The sequence below is a fragment of the Pseudorasbora parva genome, chromosome 19 (genome assembly GCF_024679245.1).
Source record: "Pseudorasbora parva isolate DD20220531a chromosome 19, ASM2467924v1, whole genome shotgun sequence".
In the NCBI taxonomy this organism is placed as follows: Eukaryota; Metazoa; Chordata; class Actinopteri; order Cypriniformes; family Gobionidae; genus Pseudorasbora; species Pseudorasbora parva.
Window position 1 is genome coordinate 25508533 of NC_090190.1, and position 22200 is coordinate 25530732.

Below are 22200 nucleotides of genomic sequence, written 5' to 3' on the forward strand. Positions count from 1 at the left end.
TCTAAAGAATACAGAGTTAATAAAGAGTTTAGAATATGTGTCCCTATCGAATGCGCCACAATCCAATCCAGCAGGTGGCGGTAATGCACCTTCAAGACATCCACCAATCAACCAAAGCAAGCGCAGCTGAACAGACTTCAATCGCGAAAAAGACACAGGACAACGACCATGTTTTTTAGAGGTAAGTGGCCTACAAAAATATAATTATAAAATTCATCTCAATTTTAATTTAGTGTTTTTATTCATCTTTATGTTTTACAACTTGTGTGCTTCTCCTCAGCGAGTTAGAGTGAACTGCATTGTTCATAATAGTCACATGAGCGCCCTCGTAAGTTACACAACCAACAGCCAGGATAATCTTAATACATTGAGTTTCAGTTTGTTTTTCACCAAACCATATCATATTTGTAATCTTTTTTTTTTTCTTAAGATTGGCATACACTATGAATTGTGTCCAAATTCTGACTTGTGCAACTCTTTTTTTTTTTTTTGAAACGGTGCTGCACATGCATTCATTGACTTGTGAGTCGATCCTATTTGATTCATTTGGATATTGAGACCATATAGGATCGACTCACAAGTCAATCAATGCATCAATGTGCAGCGCGGATCCACAAACGTATCTTGCTCGTTGCACACAGATGAATCATTTTGAATCATCCTATATTTGTCCAGTGTATAAACGAGAGGCGATCGGATGGTTAGATGAATTTCTGGCTTGTCAGTAATTGTGTTCGCCACTCGTGAGAGTATCTCACAGCTGAAGCAGAACTAGAACTGATTGACCTGTTAGCGCTGAGGGGAAATACAATCAGCTCGTAGATCTGCTTCAGCTGTACGATATCATCACGAGAGCAGATCACAATTACATCATTACAGTTTAATCTTTAATGCAGCAAGAAAAAAAGAAAAGAGTGAGATCTTTAAGTTCTGTAGGCAGCTATATCAAACTACAGAAATTTAGTAAACAGTTGTGCCTCCAGTTTGTGTTGTAAATGGAAAAAAAAATCTCTTCCAAACCACCATGTAGCCTATACAGCTCCTCTTTTATTTTCTTAATTTAGCTATTTGGTCATTCATTTACTTGTTTCATTTTCACACTTTATTTATTTACTATTAAATACAATAATATTATTAGATAAAACACCGGATATATTCACTTTGCTTTTTCATTCATTGTGCGTCTGCAGGTCCTTTAAAGTCTGTACTAAAATGCATTAAATAGTCCTGAATTTAATGTTACCGTTTTAACTGGGATATCAAGATTTTGATCAAATTTCAAGTTTTACTTCATTTTGTAGTAGGCTATATTTGTAATGTATAATTAATCACATTTCCAAATATTTACTAACTTCTTGTTGTTTTAGATGCCGTGAATGCTGATAAAAAGGCATCAGAGTTTATCTTTGCTGGGACGGTGCAGAACTGGCTCCATTACAACCTGAAAGGCTTCGGGGCATTGCTCCTGGTGGAACCCCCTGAGTTTGGAGTATTTTATTCTTTCTTCTACCTTCTTTCTTTCAGTAGTACTGTGTCATTTCTGTATTTATTGGCAAGTTTACATTTGTATTTACTTCCATTCTGCAGATGCACGTTGTCATGTTTTTCCAGGCTCTTCTCCTTTGTGTCATAAATTCAGATGTAATAGTTTTAAGTCAATGTGAGATTTCCTGTTGTAACTGTGGGGGCATCAATAAATACATTTGCATCTAAACTGAAGGATGGTGTTTACTTTGAGTGACTTTTTAATGCAAAATCATATCGACTGCAGCCACACATGGTCTCTGATTAAAATGAATAAAATAAAGAGAAAAATTAACTGGCATAGAATCCTGCTGTACATAAAGCAAGATTGATCTATTTTTCATTGTTGAAATAACATTATTTCATGGTGCAAACCTGATGAAAAATCAATGTTATATTTCAATATTGATTCAATGATATTTTGATTGATGCATTAACATTGATTCAACATTGATTCACTTAAATAAGTGGTTTAATTTTAGTTGTAAAACTATTGATTTTAAGCCCATCTTGATCTATTTTTCATCGTTGAAATAACATTATTTCAGGGTGCAAACCTGATGAAAAAATCAACATTCTCAACATTGACATCTCAACATTGATTCAATGATATTTTAGTTGATGCATTAACATTGATTCAACGCTGATTCACTGTTTGTCTGCTATCTGGGTAATCAACATGTGCTCAATCGAACACTGTGGCCTATGCACAGAGTTAGCAAAGCTAGCACCGCATGGCGCATAGTTCACTTTAAGAGATTATCTCTGCCCAACACGTAAAACATTTTACAAACCTTTAAACATGACTATATGTGACCCCCCTTTCCGTGTTTTAAACAGATTTAAAGGTTCTTGACTACGCCACCGGGTGGCTCTCACACAAGGATATACTTTACACCTTAACTGCTAAATACCTGATCTAAGGCAAACAGATTCGAAGTACACGTGAGATGAACCAGACAGAGACGTGTTCTCAAAAAAAAACAATAACAACTTTATTATATAATGGTATAATCACAGAAAGCCATACCGTCATACTAAAGACATATTACTGGCACGAGAGACTAGACCTGGTATTAGCTGTTACGAGGGACAATATGTTTACCATTTAAATTGGAGAATACAGAGTCACTGGCAAGGCAGTTTACCCGTCCGATACACGCGTGACATCCACCAACCGTGCTCTGGAACCTAGGGCCCACGATCACACACACACACGATTCAAACAATATTGTGAAGTGCAGTTTACCACTACAATACGGGGTGCAGTGTGCGGGGGACGGAACCAGGAACCTCCCCTGTGAGCAGCTACACTAGTACTCTGGAAAAAAGAAAAGGAAGTTATCACTAGCAGAGTGTACAGAATTCTCGTACTAGAACAGCCAATACCACATCAGTCAAACAGCAGTAGACAGAGTCTACAGCAAAAAAACACAATAAAGGAAAGAAATAAAACTTAATTCAGGCAAGGCAAAACAGCAGGAGCAATCTGCCTGCAGATACACTGTAACCAATATCTGTAGTTTTCACAGCATTATTACTGTAAAATGAGAAAATACTTACTGTAGAACCTGTATACAGCATGTTGCTGTAGATCTGCAAAGCATCATGGTCTTTTTTCAATGGCAGGTAAATTCTACAGTATTTTTTTCTCTCCTGTGAATCACAATACAGCATTTTCTAGAATAATTTTTTTTTCAGCCAAGGAAAGCTACGAGATTCCCCACTTTCATCCGAATTTTTACTTCAGAAAGGTAACATAATGTATTTCCAAAGTTTACTCTTGTAAAGTCAACTGTTTGTTCAACTTTAAGAGTGCACTGAGAGAGAAAAGAGTAATGAGCGGCACACTTTCTAGTAAACTCGTCTCATGCTGTTTGTGCATTTTATAATTTTATTTCCACAAATATTTCTGCATGATTTCGATATATTTTCTAGTCTGGCAACATTTGATAACGTCATTAATTTATAGAAGGATAGTATTGTTAAATAAAAATTAAATTGTGGATGTGATCTCTTTTGGTGCTGATCCGTCACATAATGTGATCGCTTTTTTTCCTGTCACCACATGCGCGTGAGGCAGTGAGCCAAAGCCTGCCGACTCTCGACGGTCTCGAGCTGAAAGCAAACGCAGCTGAGGTAGGCTATGTACGTTAGGCCTAACTTAACATATTTTTCATAGTGATTAATCATGATTTTTCTGAATGGAAACCCCCAGAAACTAGATTGGTAAAATGCTATTCAAACTTGTGGGAGCATGCATGGGCTGTAGGCTACTATATTGAGATTTGTCTTATCCGGCAACATTACATTTTTAACGTCTTTAATTTGATTAAAGACTAACGTTAGCATTGGGAAATGACATTAATTTAAAATGGTGTAATTTTTTGTATTTATTGGCGCGGTAGCCGTTTAATAATCTCTCGTTTCTTTTCTCTTGCTTGCTGTTGCCGCCTGAGGAATCAGACATTGAAGTTAAGCGGGCCGAGAAAACGCAGCCAGCTAGAGGTAACGTTATCTGTTAAGCTACGTTATTTAACATATTCTTAATAATTTCATGATTTTTCTGAACTTCATTGCCTTCAAGCTGCAGAAACTATAAGTTAGATTGTTAATAGAGTGCCATTCCCGACTTTTGGGAGCATATATTGTATTAATATTTGTCTTATCTGGCGAAATTACATTTATAACGTCTTTTATTTTATTAAATAGTAGCTACGTTAGCTTTAAATAAAAATTATTTGAAATTGTAATTTTTTACAGTATTGCCACACACTTTCTCTTATGAATATTGAACTTGAGATTTCTAAAACTGTGTTTTCGTTTTATTTTGTGTTACAAGAAACTTCCACCTAAGCAAAAGCTGAGGCTCAGATTTCCTGCCAAACACTCCCAGACTCATCATGCTCGGTAAGATCCAAGCACTCAACATACACAATAGATGCCAATATTAAGGGTTACTTCACATATAAAGCATCTTGCACTTACATTCCAAAAATCTCTAGTTGTTACTGATCCAATAGAAAAAAAATAGGTATTTTTTCTTGGATAGGGTAATGCATAGCCTAATGTTTTTATTTTCAGATTCTTCGTCAGAATTAACCCAGAGCACAGCGAGTGCAATTCAAAGGTCCAGATTAGCAGACAAACTGGGAAGGTGGTCATCAGGGACTTCATCGAGTATGACTGGCAGAACAACTAATTCCAGGTGAGACTTTTAATTGTTACCTTGAATACCTTTAAATGGTGATTGAAAGTCAGGGGTGGCCAGCAACTTGTCTATTAAAGGGATTGTAGAAGCTAAATCTAATACAAGCTACTGAGGTGTTTTGGTCCCGGAGAAACTAGGTTGACTCGCGTTACGTTGTTTCTAGTTCATCCATAAACACAAGAAAAGCCATTCTTTCTTTGCATCCGATCACCGCTTTATTGTGGCTCGCCAACTCCAAACACCATCATGGCTCTCATTGTGTACAGTTCATTTAATAGAAAAGAGTGTCCTTAAATGTTCCCCGCTATTGCGGTCAAAACCTTTTTGCCCTTCCGGGTCAAAACACCTGGCTTCCATCATAAAGGAAGCACACCTATATACAGCAATAGTGTACCAACAGCGCCACTCTGTGGTCAACACAAGAACATCTTATTTTGGCTCCTACATACCGACCCCTAATTGTTAATGATAAACAAACATAACAATTCAAATACAATAAAAAAGGAGCCAAAGACATTACCATACACCCAGTCAAAGCAATGTTATTTAAACTTCATGTAGTAGACAAAGTTTTGTTATTGGTCGTTCAATGATGCTGGCTTTAGTCTGCAACCTCACAGAACGCACCAAACCATGTTTATCTGAAAAAACCTCTATGACCTTGCCCAGAGCCCAGGAACCACGAGAAGCTGATGAGTCCATAATCGCCACAATGTCTCCAACAAGTAAACTCCTTTTCTTTAGATTCCACTTTTGCCTCTCTTGAAGCAAAGGCAGGTACTCCCGTAGCCATCTTTTCCAGAACAAATCTGAAAGGTATTGCACCTGTCTCCATCGTCGTCTCATATACTGGTCATGAGGTTCAAACACACCAGGTGGTAAAGCTGGTTTCCCTTTTAAGAGAAGAAGATGATTGGGCGTCAGAGGCTCCAGATCATTAGGATCGTCTGATAACTTGGTAATTGGTCGATCATTCAAGATTGATTCTACTTCACAGAAAACCGTGTGAAGTCCATCATCATCTAACATTTGTTGATGTAGAACAGAGCGGAGAACCTTTTTTACAGAGCGTATCATTCTTTCCCATATACCACCATGGTGTGAACCTGCTGGAGGATTAAAGCTCCAACGAATTCCAATCTGTGCCAATTCTCCTTGAATTTGATCATGATTTAACGTAGCAAGAGCCTCCTTCAGTTCTCTTTGTGCTCCAACAAAGTTGGTACCATTATCTGATCTTAAATGTTCCACTTGTCCTCTTCTACTAATGAAACGTCGTAGCGCATTAATACATGCATCTGTTTCCAGTGAACTTGCTACCTCAAGATGTATTGCCCTACTTGCCATACAGGTGAATACCACACCATATCTTTTACAAGTTCCTCTTCCTTTCTTTACTTCCACTGGTCCGAAGTAATCTACTCCGGTGTTGGTAAATGGTGGTAGATCAGGAAGGATCCTCTCCTTTGGAAGATCTGCCATTTTTTGTTCAGCTGTTCTACTATTATGACGTCTACAAAAGCCACACCCAGAAATAATCTTCCGGACAGCTGAGTGGGAATTAGTAATCCAAAATTTCCTCCTAACTGTGGATAGCGTATGGCTTCGTCCACCATGACCCAGACTTGCATGTACATGTTTCAGAATAAGCATAGAAATATGCTGATCTTTACCAAGTATAAGCGGATGCTTGACCTCTTCAGGCATAGCGGCTCTACTCAGTCTTCCTCCTACTCTTAACAGTCCCTCGTCCAAAAAAGGATCCAAACGATAAATTGGACTTTGCCGATTCACTGACCTTTTCCCAGATGAAAGAGCTGAAATTTCCTCACTGAATTTCTTTTGCTGGCTATATCGAATGATGGCTTCCTCTGCTCCCAATAGATCATCTAGTGTCAGAACAAGACTCTTAGGTGTTGCTGTAACTCTTGATTCCTTAGACTGTACACCACTATTCTGATTGTTCTTTGGATAATCAGCATTTGTAGCCTTCTGCTTCCTTTGTAAGCAAATTCTTTCCACCAAGATCATTTTCAACTTGAGAAACCAGGCCACCGCTACTTTAAGCCTCCTCCACTCAGAAAAGTAATTAATTAGTTGGTCAGTGGGATTAGACACTTCCTTTACATTAATGGCGTTTACTGTTATTTCTCGCTTAACCTCTGCGGCATCAGAATCTACTGAGATATTTAGTTTGTCCATAGGCCAATACTCCTCATTCAACCACAAAAAGGCTGGACCTTTAAGCCACCTGCTGTTCTTCAGAAAGTCTCCAGTCTTCATTCCTCTTGAAGCGTCATCAGCTGGATTGTCCTTAGAACTGACATATCTCCATTGTGAGGGTTCAACAGTTTCTCTAATGGTTGCAATTCTGTTAGCTACGAATGTATGAAAACGCTTGTCTTCGTTGTTAAGATACTTTAGTACTGCTGTACTATTAGTCCAGAAGATTGAATCTTCCAACTGGATTTTCAATTCCTTTTTCAACATTGCATCTACTTTGGTAGCAAGCACAGCTGCTGTCAACTCCAAACGGGGAATGGTTACGGCCTTCAATGGTGTCACTCTAGCTTTACCAAGTAGAAAGGAAATGTGAATATGTTTCTCATGATTTAGCATTCTGATGTATGTAACTGTGCCATAGCCATTCATACTGGCATCAGCAAAATGGTGTAGTTGAACATGCCTAGGCTCTCCAAAATCACCAGGCTTAATACACCTGTCCACAGTGAATGCAGCTAACGACTCCAGATCTTCCAACCATCTCTTCCACTGGCATAATATGTCTTGTGGTATTACATCATCCCATCTACAATTTCTCCTGCAGAGTTCTTGTTGCAACATCTTAGCAGACAACATAACTGGAGACAAGAACCCCAGGGGATCATACACAGAACTGGTGATTGAGAGCATGCCACGTCTGGTAAAAGACTGCTGTTTTACCTCCAATTTGAACTTGAAAGAGTCCGTTTCCACACACCATTGTAGGCCCAATGCTCTTTCGAGTGGAAGTTTATCTCTGTCTAAATCTAACTCCTTCAAGTTTTTGGCCCTTTGATCTACTGAAACTGTTTGCAATACAACACGACTATTGCTGATCCATTTTTCCAAAATGAATCCCCCTTTCTGACACAGAGCAATGAGAGCCTTCATCGTCTTTATAGCTTCCTCTTCGGTAGCTGAACTCTGCAAGCAATCATCCACGTAGAAATTTTGATGTACAGAATGAATCACATGAGCTGGAAACTTAAACTGATTATCATCTGCAGTTTTCCTCAGTGCGTAACTTGCACAGCTCGGAGAGGAAACTGCACCAAACAAATGTACAGTCATCTTATATTCCACAAGTCTCTCAGAAATGTTTCCATCTGGCCACCAGAGAAAGCGAAGAAAATTTCTGTCTTCTTCAGCTACCTTCACTTGATGGAACATAGCTTGAATATCACCCATAAAGGCCACGGGTTCTTGTCTGAAGCGAGTAAGAACCCCAAGCAAAGAGCTTGTAAGGTTAGGACCCTGTAGGAGCTTATTATTCAAAGATGTCCCTTGATATGTGGCTCCACAATCGAACACAACACGAATAGATCCTTTCCTTGGATGATGGACACCATGATGAGGAATGTACCATACCTTTCCATTCTCAACGTGCAGCTGTTCTTGAGGTACTTGTTCTGCATAGCCCCTACTGATGACATCATTCATGTATCTTGTGTACTCCTGTTGAAAATCATGGTTGTTGAGAAACTTTTTCTTCAAACCAAGGACCCGTTGCTTTGCCACAGCAAAGTTGTTAGGCAGATATACTTCCTTTGTCTTAAAGGGCAATTTCAAACAATATTTCCCATCTTGAAGTACCGCTGACTGCTCCATGATTTCCATGAACCTGATATCCTCCCTGGACATTTCCTTCTTCACAGTGCTTTCATTAAAGTCATGATTGTACTGATTCATTAACATTTCCTCCAATCTGCACACAGCAATATGATTCACTGTAGCAGTAGGGATCTCCACTCCAAATGCACCACTGTTTCCATTCAGTGGACCATTAACAACCCATCCCAACACTGTCCTAACAGCATATGGGCCAGTCCCACAGCTGTTGACAATCTCCCAAGGTTCCAATATCTTGGGAGCATTAGTACCAATCAGCAAATCGACATTTGCTTTGATGTTTGGGATGTGCACCTTTGATAGGTATGGAAACTTAGCCAAATCCTCAGATGTTATCAGGTTGTCAGTACTAACTGGCATTTTCTGCTGTGTGAGGACCTCAGGAAGCTGATAAAAGTTATTATAATCCAGACTGGATACTTCCAAACCAGTCAAGGAATGAGCTGGAACTATGGCTTGTTGTCCCATTGTACTGAGCAGAAATGTGACCTGTTTACCTGAAATATTCAGCTTCTGCATAAGTTGTTCAGAGCAGAACGTAGCTGAACTACCTGGATCCAAGAATGCATATGTTTTTATGACCTTGTTTCCTTTAATGGATTTAACTTGTACAGGGAGAATAGACAATGCACATCGGTCCTTACCGACCCCTGTATGCCCACATGTTTTGGAAGAAACTAACTTGTCACATGACGACTGTTTTACAGCTGCTGATTGCCTTTTGATATGAAGCACTGTCGGATGACTTTGATGACAAACGTTGCAATTCAGACGCTCTTTACAATGCTTGCTTATGTGCCCAATACACAAGCATGCAAAGCAAACTCCTTTCTCCCTTAGAAAATCTATCTTTTCCTTATGCTTCTTTGAATTGAACTGTTCACATTCCTCCAATGAGTGAGTATTAGAACAGCATAGGCAATCATCCTTGTCAGCCTTCCCTGGGTCTGATCTTAAACTCCCAGATCCTGAAGGTGAGTCTATGTTTGCTACTGTAATGGCAAAAGTATTTCCCTTCATTCTTTCCTTGGGCTGTGGCTTAAATCTTGTAAATGTCTTTGTTCCAGTGACACCAAAGGATGACTCCTGAATATCACCAAACAAGGGATCAGAAAGGATTCGGACATGACGTTCTATGAATGTGACCAGGTCAACAAAACAAGCTCGACGCTTACAGGTTTCCATTATGTCATAAGCTGTTACTCTCCACTGATCCCTTAGCTTGAAAGGCAATTTGGAAATAACACTTCTCATGTTTACAGGCATATCCATTTCTTGCATGTGCCGGAGCTCGCCCATTACGTTGCAACAGCCACGCAAAAACAAAGCGTAAGCTTGCAGAGATTTCACATCCTCCGATTTAACAGGGTTCCAGGCCAGAGCCTTTTCAATATAAGCAGTAGCAATTTTATATTCATTACCAAAGTGTTCCTGTAGAAGATTCTTTGCTACTGTATAGCCACGCTCAGGAGCCATGTGTTGGCAACTACGCACCAGATCTCGTGGCTGCCCACGGGTAAATTGTTCTAAATAGTATAAACAATCTGCCTTACTGGCCTTAGCTTCCACACCTTGTTCAAAAGCCTTTATAAATGTTCTGTATTGCAGTGAATCTCCATCAAATATGGGAATATCTCTGGGTGGCAATGACATTGAACGCTGATGTTGAAGCAAGGCAGTTGTGATCTCATTTTGCTTATGCATGATGTTAAGTATACCATCAGGCGTGGCATCATTCTGACCAGTGGCATCATAGTACACAGACCTCCTGTCCGTTAATTGAGAAGTTGGATGCTGTGATGTTCCCTGTGCAGCAATTGTCTGTCGTTGTTTGTTAACAGCATACTGTTGGCTTGTAGCAATGTTAAACCGACTCTCCATTATCTTAGGTCGCACATCAACAAATCTGTCAGATGGTAATGAACAAACACTTTTTTGAACAGTTTTTCCTGGTCCAGGTTCATATTCTGTTGCCATAGGATTTAATTCATTGTCAGATTTCCTTTTCCTTCCTTCCTTTTCCAACTGGGAATTTGTGACACTTGCCGATCCTGAAGAACGTTCAAAAGCTTCTAAAACAGCCAGTTTAGCAGTAGTTGCAGCCAATTCAGCATCCAGATCGAGCTGCTCCCTTTTCCTCCGTAGCTGCTGCTCCTGCTCCTCAAGAGCATGCCTGTCCTTTAAAGCTGCAGCACGAGCAACAAGTGCAGCTCTATCTGCTTCTGCCTTTATCCTTGCAGAGGATGCAGTGCTGATTCTACTACTGCTCATACTGCCTTTAGAACGTTTACTTTCTACATTGGACACACTGTCATTTGGATTAATACCATCATCAATAACATCACATTCTCTTGCAGACACATTACCTTCATTACACAAAACCCATTGATTTGCATCAACAATGCATTCATCATTAAACATAGTTTTTGCTTTAAACCACGTTTCTTGTTCTTCCCTTTGTTCAGGTGGCAATAAACGCAATACAGACTCATGGATGCTATTTGCACTATCACATACCTCACTGAGCTCTGCCAGTGCGCCTTGTACCTGTAATTTGTCACCCTTTTGAATAAACTCTTGCAAGGATTTTCTTATATTATCTGCCTTATTCACTTTGGCTTTTCTGACAGCTTGCAACTTATCCAATTTGTCAGCTAATGCTTTATATGAAAGCTTAACCACACGTTTTTCAGTTTGTACTTCCACATTACTAACCACACTATTTGATTTAACAGCTGACATACCAGACCCCACAAGTGCATCCGATGTTGCGTTGCGTGTTTCCATAAGGAAGTCTATTTTTAGTTCATTATAGTTCGTTGTTCGAGTGCGCGTCGGCGATCAGACCATTTAATTCATTTTAATTACGTGTGCACACAACTAAATGGCCATAAACCAGTGTAGCGCTACACATACCTCAGTGCGTTGGGCGCCATTAGATGATCTGTTGTTGTTGTTCTTCAGATGCTTGTAGATTTTCCAGTCCCGCGACGTTCATTATAGGCTACTGATGACAAACCGCAGAAGCACTCTTTGGCATAAACAAATCCAGCGACTCCTGTTAATGCAGGCTGCAGCGTCCTCCTTCAGCTTTGATGCATTCAAACGTACCGAAGTTCCAAACAAAGTTCCACAGAGCCAAGGTTTTGACTTGATTGTAGAAGCTAAATCTAATACAAGCTACTGAGGTGTTTTGGTCCCGGAGAAACTAGGTTGACTCGCGTTACGTTGTTTCTAGTTCATCCATAAACACAAGAAAAGCCATTCTTTCTTTGCATCCGATCACCGCTTTATTGTGGCTCGCCAACTCCAAACACCATCATGGCTCTCATTGTGTACAGTTCATTTAATAGAAAAGAGTGTCCTTAAATGTTCCCCGCTATTGCGGTCAAAACCTTTTTGCCCTTCCGGGTCAAAACACCTGGCTTCCATCATAAAGGAAGCACACCTATATACAGCAATAGTGTACCAACAGCGCCACTCTGTGGTCAACACAAGAACATCTTATTTTGGCTCCTACAGGGATAGTTCACTTTAAAATTTATTCTCAAGTTGTTTCAAACCTGTATGAATTTCTTTCTTCTGCTGAACACAAAAGAGGATATTTTGAAGAATGTTGGTAACCAAACAGTTAACTGGAGCCAGTGACTTCCATAATAGTAAAAAAAAATACTATGGAAGTCACTGGCTCCAGTTAACTGTTTGGTTACCGACATTCTTCAAAATATCCTCTTTTGTGTTCAGCAGGAGAAAGAAATTCATACAGATTTGAAACAACTTGAGGTTGAGTATGTGATAATAGCATTTTCATTTTAAAGTGAACTATCCCTTTAGGCCTGCCAAGCATCATTTTCAAATCAGGCAGTTTTACAGCGTCAACACAAGGTGATTCAACAACACTGACATGAAAAACAGGAGGAACATTGTGTGACAACACCAGCCAGTTAGAATACTTTTCCATTCAGAACTCACAAACATAAATTTCACTGTTGTATCACTAACTGCAAACATGGTATTGTGGCAGAAATGTGGGATATTCATGTACAATTTTATAATATTCATGTAGACAGTTATTAAATATTAAAGTAATGGCAAATGACAGAAACCAATTCTGTCTAATAAGAGTCGAGTTGCAACTCCATAATATTTACATTTTATCTTTTAAAAATAGGTGGTTATTTTTACAGATGTTACAGTTTGTGTTAACAAAAATACATTTACATTTTACATCTTTTGTAAAGCTATAAAAAAAATATCAGCCCCGGGGGATGCTACTCCACAAACCACCAACAAAGCATATAAAAAATACTAATATTTATTTAAAACTTTATGTGTATGTCATCAACCCATCTGTCTTACTTTTAAACTTTTACATTAATAATGAATTTCTTCTTCTACAGGGCAGAAGACTCAAGCCCAGGAAGTCCAGGTCAAGTTTTAAAAGAATGATAGTTATGGAAAAAAAACATTATTGGAGAAAAACAATATTCAGGTTTGAAATCCTTCTGTTTTTAAAGGGATAGTTCACCCAAAAATTTCAATTGTGTCATCATTTACTCACCCTCAACCTGTATAAATTTCTTTCTTTTGCTGAACACAAAGAAAGATATTTTGAAGAATGTCAGTAACCAGACAGTTGATGGGTCCCATTGACTTCCTTAGTATTTTTTTTCTACTAAGGAAGTCAATGGGACCCATCAACTGTCTGGTTACCGACATTCTTCAAAATATCTTTCTTTGTGTTCAGCAAAAGAAAGAAATTTATACAGGTTGAGGGTGAGTAAATGATGACACAATTAAACATTTTGGGTGAACTATCCCTTTAAATCATTTAATTTTTATAGATTTGTAATTTTACCCAAACATTTGAATTGATTGTTTTGTTTGCTCAAAAAAGTGCTGAAATGAAATAAATTGTTCACAGAGAAATGTTAACTTATTGAAAAAAATGTATATGTTCAGAAAATATATAGATTTGAAATCCTGCTGTTTTTAAATAATTACATTTTTATACATTTGTAATTTTATCCAAACATTTTAATAAATATTGATTTTGTTTGTTCAGAAAAGTGTTTTTTTGTATGTTCAGAAAAGTGATGAAATAAAAATGTACAGATAAATTGTAACATTGAACAAATTATGCTATACTATTTTTTTTTATGAATTTTTGAAATTAAAAGTGAGAAAATAAATGGCATTTGTGACAGTGTCTTTATTTTACAGTACACAAAATTAATGCAGTAATCCTGATTACAGTATAATTATAAAATACAGTACTGTGATTATTACTGTACATTTTTTTACAGTAATTAAAAAGTTACTGCGATTATATTTACAGTAAGAATACTGTAAAATGAAATACAGCAACTTACAAGGTAATTGCTGCCAGCAAGTTGCTGTATTTTTCACAGTTATCTTTTTACAGTGTACAAAACCATTAAAATTAATACTTGATATAAACATGCAACAATAGTCACGTAGTATCTCAACAATTTCATAAAACATTATTTTCTTTTACCTCAATGTTGACATATGAACTGCCACAATGGAAAAACAGCCCGTTGCACCAGTTTTCACAACCCTACATAAATTATGGCAAACAGCATACTCATTAAATACATTTATATTAATAGTTGACAATAAAACAAAGTTATACAATATGACAGGACAACACAATTAGACTCATTTTACATGTGTTCAAAAGCTTTTAGTCCTAACACACTGGATCTCATCATAACACAATAAAAACTTTTTGTTTTTACCTTCTTGATACTTCTGCTTAGTTGTGGTAAAACTGCCCGGCGTGTGCTTTGTCCAGGACCTTCAGTAATACACAGCACGATTACCCGGAAGCATCTATCAGTAACGTTAAAGGTGGGTACTTTGGCCCAGACCTGTGTGCAAATATGCTCATTAAAATGCATATATCTGAACAATAACACCCACATTATGGTTAACAATGAAATGCACAATACCTTCTTGATGCCACTACTTAATTGTGGTAAAGCTACCCGGAGTGCGCTTTGCCCAAGACCTTCGGCAATACACAGCGCGATTACCCGGAAGTGTCTGGCAATCAGTCAAGCACCTTTGTAACACAGGAGAACCACATACCCGAGCAGCAACAAGGCTAAAAATGTATCCATACACCAGAGAATATGTCCAAGCCCGACAGGCAGACGATTTTATAGAAACTGGCCCAAACGTTAACGTAGCTGCAGAGGGACAAACTTCAAACAGAACGCGATTTCTCCACCGGTTACACTCTACCCCGCCGCTTTGTTATTGGCGTCCCGCCGATTGGCTCAATAGATCATAACTCTACCTTCCTTTGCTAAAAACAGTAAAAATGGTAAACAAAATGCAAGGGGGTAACCTAATACCAAGGACGGAAAACGGTTGTCACTTTACTGCTAGACCCAAGTACTTGAGAATCAGTAGCCCCATCTGCCCTACTCACCACTGGCCCTAGGAGATGGTGTAGGTTGGCATGTCTTCCTGCAGTAGTCCGAGCTGTTCTCCGGGGGGCCACTGAGCCAGCTGGTGTCTCGTCCATGATGGGGACGACCCGCTGAGAGTCAGGCAAAACCAGCATGGGGACATCCACTGGAAGAGTTGTGGCAGGCTGGATAGGTGGAACCTCTTCCCAAGAGCGGACAAGAACCCATTGGCCAGGGGTGTCACCATCGGCTAACTGGCTTGCCTCCCCCTGCAGTCCCACAGGCCTATTGGATGTTTGTGGGTCCTGGGTCAAGTGGACCGGTTTTAGCATAGTTCGATGTACTTGTCGTACTTTGCTTAGGTCCTGTGCTGGAGCCACAGAATATACTACCCCACCAGATGGGGGTGCACGGATGATCTGATGTATTGTGGTGCCCCAGGCATCTTGGATCTTTGACCGGCCCCTCGTTGTATGGTCTCTGATGTAGACATGCTGTCCTTCTGCAAGTGGCTCACTCCGGCTTTTCTGGTCATGCCGTTCTTTTCTCTTGGAAGCAGCAGCTTGCATCCGCTCCTTGGCATTCTGGAAGGCCACATTAAGGCGCCGCTGGTGCTCTCGAACCCATTCACACACATGCCCATGTCCAGGCTCACGTACCCTGCCAAGCAGGAAGTCCACCGGTAACTGGGGGTCCTGCCCAAACATCAGGTAATATGGTGAGTCGCCAGTTGTCTGATGAGCAGCAGTGTTGTAACTAAACACTAATTGGGGTAGGTACTCTGGCCAGCGCTGCTTCAAGTCTACGGGCAAAGTACGGAGCAGATTGTGCATCGTGCGGTTGAAACGCTCACACTGGCCGTTGCCCTGAGGGTGGTAAGGGGTGGTCTGGGTTTTCTGGATCCCGTACAGGGCACACAACTGGTAGATGATGGCATTTTCGAAGCTGCGTCCCTGATCAGAGTGCAGACGAGCTGGGACCCCAAAACGAAAGAACCACTCCCGGCTGAGTACATTGGCCACAGTTGTTGCCTTCTGATCCCTGGTGGGCACGGCCTGTGTGAATTTAGCAAAAACATCAGTCATGATCAACACTTGTTCCCTACCATCCATTGCAGGCTCCAAGAAGGTGAAATCCACCGCCAGTATCTGGTTTGGACGAGATGCCAGGAGGTGCCCCATCGGTGCATGGGGTCGGAGTTGCAAAGACTTCGCAAGAGTACAACGTTCGCAGTTCTGACACCACTGCAACGAGACCAATGTGGCTGGCATCCACCTCCAGAATAAATGGTAAATTAAAATCAGCGAACGCCAAAGTGGGGGCACTCACCAAGCTCGGCTTCAAGGCTTGGAAGCTGTTCTCACAGGCATCTGTCCACACTCCATCAAGCCGTGGCCCTTGGCCCTTCCGGGTCTTAGCACCACCACGCTCTGCCCCCAGGCGGTTTAAAGGAGCTGCCAGCTTAGAAAAGCCCTCCACGAATCGCCTGTAATAACCCGCGAAACCAAGGAAAGACCTCAATTCGGACACAGTGGTGGGACGTGGCCACTGTGCCACTGCGGACACCTTGGCTGGGTCAGTGGATACACCTTCGCGGGATACGAGGTGGCCCAGATACTGGACTTCCTTCTGGAAAAAACAGCATTTCTCCAACTTTGCTTTCAGACCTTCTTTCCGTAGCCGACTCAACACTAGATCCAGACGATGTATATGATCTTTGACACTAGAAGAAAAAACAATTATATCATCCAGATATAGTAACAGGGACTGGCAATGTTGTGCTCCAAACATTCTCTCCATCAGTCGTTGAAAAGTGCTTGGAGCGTTACACAATCCGAAGGCCATGCGGTTAAATTCAAATAACCCAAACGGCGTGCAAAAAGCAGTCTTTGGACGGTCCTGTTCAGTCACAGGTACCTGATTATACCCGCTAGCAAGGTCCAGTGTGGAGAACCATTGGGCTCCTGAAAGGGCATCCAGAGACTCCTCAATGCGGGGGAGAGGGAAGGCATCCTTTCTGGTCCTGCTGTTGAGCTGTCTGTAATCAACACACATACGCAGGCCGCCACATTTCTTCCGCACAATCACAATGGGAGAGGCATAGGGGCTACTACTTTCTCGTATGACCTGGCTGTCTAGTAACTGTCGCAGGTGGGCCTTAACAGCATCATAATCAGAAGGGGGGAGACGCCTGTAATGTTGCCTAACTGGTTGGTCGTCCAGCAAAGGTATATCATGAGAGATAAGATTAGTACAGCCATGGTCACCCTCAAAAGCTGAGAACACGGACTCATGTTTTAACAAGAATGCCCTTACCTGTTCTTGCTCATTCTCCACTAACACTGACAAATCAAGGGCCTGTATCTGCTCCCTCACTGACTTAGGCCTGTCTTCCCCCTTAGGAGCCTGTATGCTAGCCAATACAGCCTCTATTTCTGGTTGGTCTTCAGAAATTCCCACAGGAAGGCCCTCAACAGTTGCATGAACAAGCAACCCCAGTGACTGGCGGGGGTATAATTTAGCACGTGTAAACCCTACATTGACCACAGGGATAAAAGCTGTACCTTGTTCTATGCGCACCAGGGCAGGCGACACTAGGAGACCACTAGGTAAAGAGCCATTAGCCGGTTCCAGCAGGACAGCAGGAGCGCCACAAAAGTGAGGAGAGCAAGTGGCTGCCACCAATTTTACAGTGCCTCCTGGTATATGAATTGGTCTTCTACCTCTAACTTTAGCTACACCCGTTTTGGGTGGAAAAGAGCTAAGCTGGACCCGATGACAATGCTGCAAGGCGTGCCGCCATGGAAGTGAAGCATAAACTACCGGTGGGAGTTCAAACAAAGAAGAACCATGTTGGCCAAACAGTTCAGCATAACATTCTCGAATAACATTCATCCCAAGCACACCCGGCACAAGTGAAGTAGCAAGCTGACCTGGGGGATCTTTAACAACTAACCAACCTCTTTGGGGGATTACCTTCCCTAATACTTCAACCGTTAGTTCAGCATACCCAATATATGGTATGGGTATGTCTAGACCATTTGCAGCCCGAAGCTGCAACCAGTTACACTGTTGAAGTTTATCCTTGAAATGTTGCACAAAGAAACTCTCCACCAAGCTAGTTTTCCGACTGAGAAACTGAGACAACATTAGCCTGAGCTTGGGCCTGGGGGATGTGATTAGAAGCTACTACTCTCTCGTTGTTACACTCTCGAGCGTAGTGGCCAGGCTTTAGGCATCGCCTACAAATGACAGTTGACGGCCGACTAACTAGAGAGGGACGATTGGAATAGGCTGGGCGAGCTACTCCTTGCAAAGTGGTTAAGGCACTAGTTAAATGGTTGATCTGTTCTTGTTGCTTCAGCAACATGGACCGCAGCTCTGCCATTTCTGAACTTGCCATACTAACAGGTGATGAAGCGCTGCCCGGCTGAGTTTTGGAATACTGCATAGCGCAAAGAGAGGGAACTGAATGACTCCTACCCCTATTGAAGTCACTGGGCCTGCCCTCACACTCCCACCGGATGGCAGCAGCACGCACTTCCAGCATGGACATCCCTGGAGTCTGACGGACAAGTCTCTTACATATATATACACTAAAACACATTTAAAGCATTTTTGAAAACGTTTACATCGCTTATTACCCTTTCAAATTCCTTTTCCACATTACAATTCACAGTGTTTACAATCAAAACGACTAAATACACTTCTTATAACAAAAATTGTACTCACCAAGGAGATAATGTATTTCAGACACAAAAATACAGTTGTTTCTTCCCAGAAAAAGACGTTGGTTACATCTTATTGCATCCGTCTTGTTACTCCTGTTCAAACTGCGTCACTCACACTACTACTCGCAAACGTCAGCTTCTAAAAGTGTCGTCTCACAAATTTAGGTTTCAATGGTTTCAATTTGCTAATAATCCATTCAATTCAATTCAATAATTTATTGCCATGTCAACAAGTTGATAGGAATTTGTCTTGGTACAACTCTCAGACGTAAAAAGACATAAAGGACAGACATCATAAGTACAAAAACAGACAATGTTCCCCAACAATACCCAGCAAACAGTATGACCTTAGACCAAAACCCTGCAGACATTAAAAAGACAATACCCCTGGACAAGAAAAATAAAGTGCACAGTGCATACAGTTGATAGTGCAGCTAGCTGTCAATGCAAATTCAGATGTCTAATAGCCAGAGGATAAGTACTGTCTCTGAAACGTGAAGTAGAAGTCTTAATGCTTCTATATCTTCTTCCTGATGGGAGGAAATTAAAGAGGTGGTGAGCAGGGTGAGAGTCGTCCGCTATGATTTTTTTTGCCTTTCTAATTATTCTGGTGGAGAAAAGTGAAGAAAGTGATGGAAGGCTACAGCCTATAATTTTTGATGCTCTGTGTACTACTCTTTCCAACCTAGTTTTGTCCTGAGCGGTTGTGTGACCGAACCAGACAAGCATGGAAAAAGTGAGCACGCTTTCAATAGTTGACCTATAAAAGTGGGTCATGGCAATTTGGCTGACTTTAAAATTTTTGAGCTGCTGCAGAAAGTGAAGTCGCTGGTGAGCTTTACAGATCTTAATATTAGCGTTGAGCTCCCATGATAAGGATTCCTGTATTGTGGTCCCAAGGAACTGGAAGGAAGTGACCCTCTCCACCTCCACCCCATTAATGGAGAGCGTAGGGAGGGGACTAGGGGTCCTTCTAAAATCCACTACCAGTTCCTTGGTTTTTGAGGTGTTAAGTATCAAGTCAAAGCTTTTGCACCATTTCACCAGCCCCTGCACTTCTCTGCGGTAGTCAGACTCATCTCCATTAGTAATAAGACCACCCATATGGAAAAGTCTTGCTAAAAACATATGTGATTCTTATATGTTCCAACAGAAAACTATAAGGATCATATATGCTTCAAAAACCACATATACAAATTGTACAATATTCATGTATTTTCAATCATATATGCCCTACACTGTAAAAAAAACATATGCTGGATTGTGTTAAATACAACCCCTTCAAATCAGTGAGATTGTACTTTAGTAAATTAATTAGCAAGTAAAACGAATAAAAATGGGTAACCCTAATGCAAAGAAAAAAAAAAAAAAAAAATATATATATATATATATATATATATATATATATATATATATATATATATATATATATATATATATATATATATATACATACACACACACACACACACATACAGTTAACAATAACACAAGTCAAGCACACTGGCATGTTCCTACATATTTAGCAAAGAGCTGTAACTGCTGAAAAGTGCACCGACATTATTGTTAATAAAAGTAACAGTTTTACAGGTTTTTAAATTGAGCAAAAACACATCAAATAACAATTAATTTTAACATTTAACCTCCTTTAAATCAGAAGTAAAGCATGATGGGAAGTAGAAATTTGTTGTAACTCATTCTGTAAAAGTGTTTATGTGTGTACATGCATTCACATTAATATGGGAAATTCAATATACAGTAAGGCTAAACAATAAAGGATACAACTTAATGGATATTACATGTAATACTATTTATATCTTAATTACTAAATATTGTATGTGTTAAAATATAGCCATATTTTATAAATATAGTCAATATGCATACATTGCAGTAGCTATATTAAAAAAGCTTTAGTTTCCTTTATTCCTTTATATTTCCTTTAATATAGGCTATTTTGCATATAATTGCAGTATATTCCCATATATTTGTTTCGTAATGTTCTGCCCATACAAACTATTTGTTAACAGCAATATCAGCAATATTTAAAAAATAATAATTAAACACTCACTCTAAGCGTTACGCTTAGACGATGAAGATTTCTGTAACAAAAATAGCCTTAGTTCTGTCATCGCAAACTGCGCATGCGTCAACGCGCCGCGGCCAGGAGGAAATCAATCGCGGGTTCTTGTTGTCTCCGTGATATGATTGCCTCCCAGCGGGATCACGAAGTGTCGAGCTCCAGGTAAGATTTGTGTTTGTCATGTCGTTCTCAAAGCAAATGTTAATTTATTTAATTGCAAGATTTGCTTAAAGATTTGTAAATTGTTCATTTCTGTTATCATGTCGGTGCCACAGCCTTAGTGTTAGGTAACGTACAGGTAACGTTAAGCCTAATTATGCTGCGCACGTGCAAAAATTAAATTACAAGTATTTAATGTGCAAAAACAAGTGAAAAATGCTTATATTTGTATTAAAGTTATTAAACTATATGATTGGTCTCATCATTTGTTAGTCCCTTTGAATAAAAACGTCTGCTAAATGATTAAATGTAAAAAACAACTATTCTAGTTGTTTAACTGTGTAATTTGGTTTAAACCCTAGAGCTCATGGTTTGTATAGATAACATTATACAACGATTGTGTGACACAGCAAAAGTTAGAATAAATGTAATGTGATTTGTTTACCGGTATGTTCCTTTTGTGATCATTAATAGTCTATTTTGTGCCAATTCACTTTAAAAGAGTTAATGTTTTAGTGAACTTGAGTTTGCAAATTGCTCTAATGTAGTTAAAATATAGCTAAAATATAAACTTCTATCATTTGCATTCATGTAACTGCAACATATATGAATCTAAATGATGTACAATATTACAATTTTGTAATAGAAAGTAAGTAACTGTATAAGAATATATTGTTATACTGAAAAAAACATTATAATGAAACGTGTTTCTAATATTCCTGTATGTAAATGGGGTGGTCAAGAAGATTTTCTTTTTCTTCCACAGAAAGATCTTCATGAAAACATTTGAAGACCACGCAAGAAGAATGTTAACATGTTCAGCCACAGACTGTTTCATCCCATGAGGACTGGTTCAGTTCTGAAGGGGAAGTGTTGAAGACGTTTATGTAATGTGGGTTGTAAGACTTGAACTAATGTTAACAAATGAGACTTTATTGTAATGTATTAACTAACATGAACTAACAATGAGCAATACATTATTACAGTATTTATTAAACTTTCTCAATTTTTAACGTTTAGTTCACCCAAAAATGTATGTTGTTAAAGTGACCCTCATGTCGTTCCAAACCCATAAGACGTTCATTTATTTTCAGAACACAACAAATAAAGCTTTAATATGTGTACTATAATTACTATGTGAAATAAGTTAATATAGTAATTGAT

The 22200-nt window shown here is 39.7% G+C and overlaps 1 long non-coding RNA gene across 1 annotated transcript; it reads left to right on the plus strand.

The window, feature by feature from the left end:
• Window positions 1–3166: 3166 nt before the first annotated feature.
• On the plus strand, window positions 3167–13184 carry LOC137048302 (uncharacterized). Its single transcript, XR_010899368.1, has 5 exons — window positions 3167–3663; window positions 3991–4032; window positions 4367–4434; window positions 4609–4732; window positions 13027–13184. It is a non-coding gene; the product is annotated as an uncharacterized lncRNA (long non-coding RNA).
• The last annotated feature ends 9016 nt before the right edge of the window (window positions 13185–22200 follow it).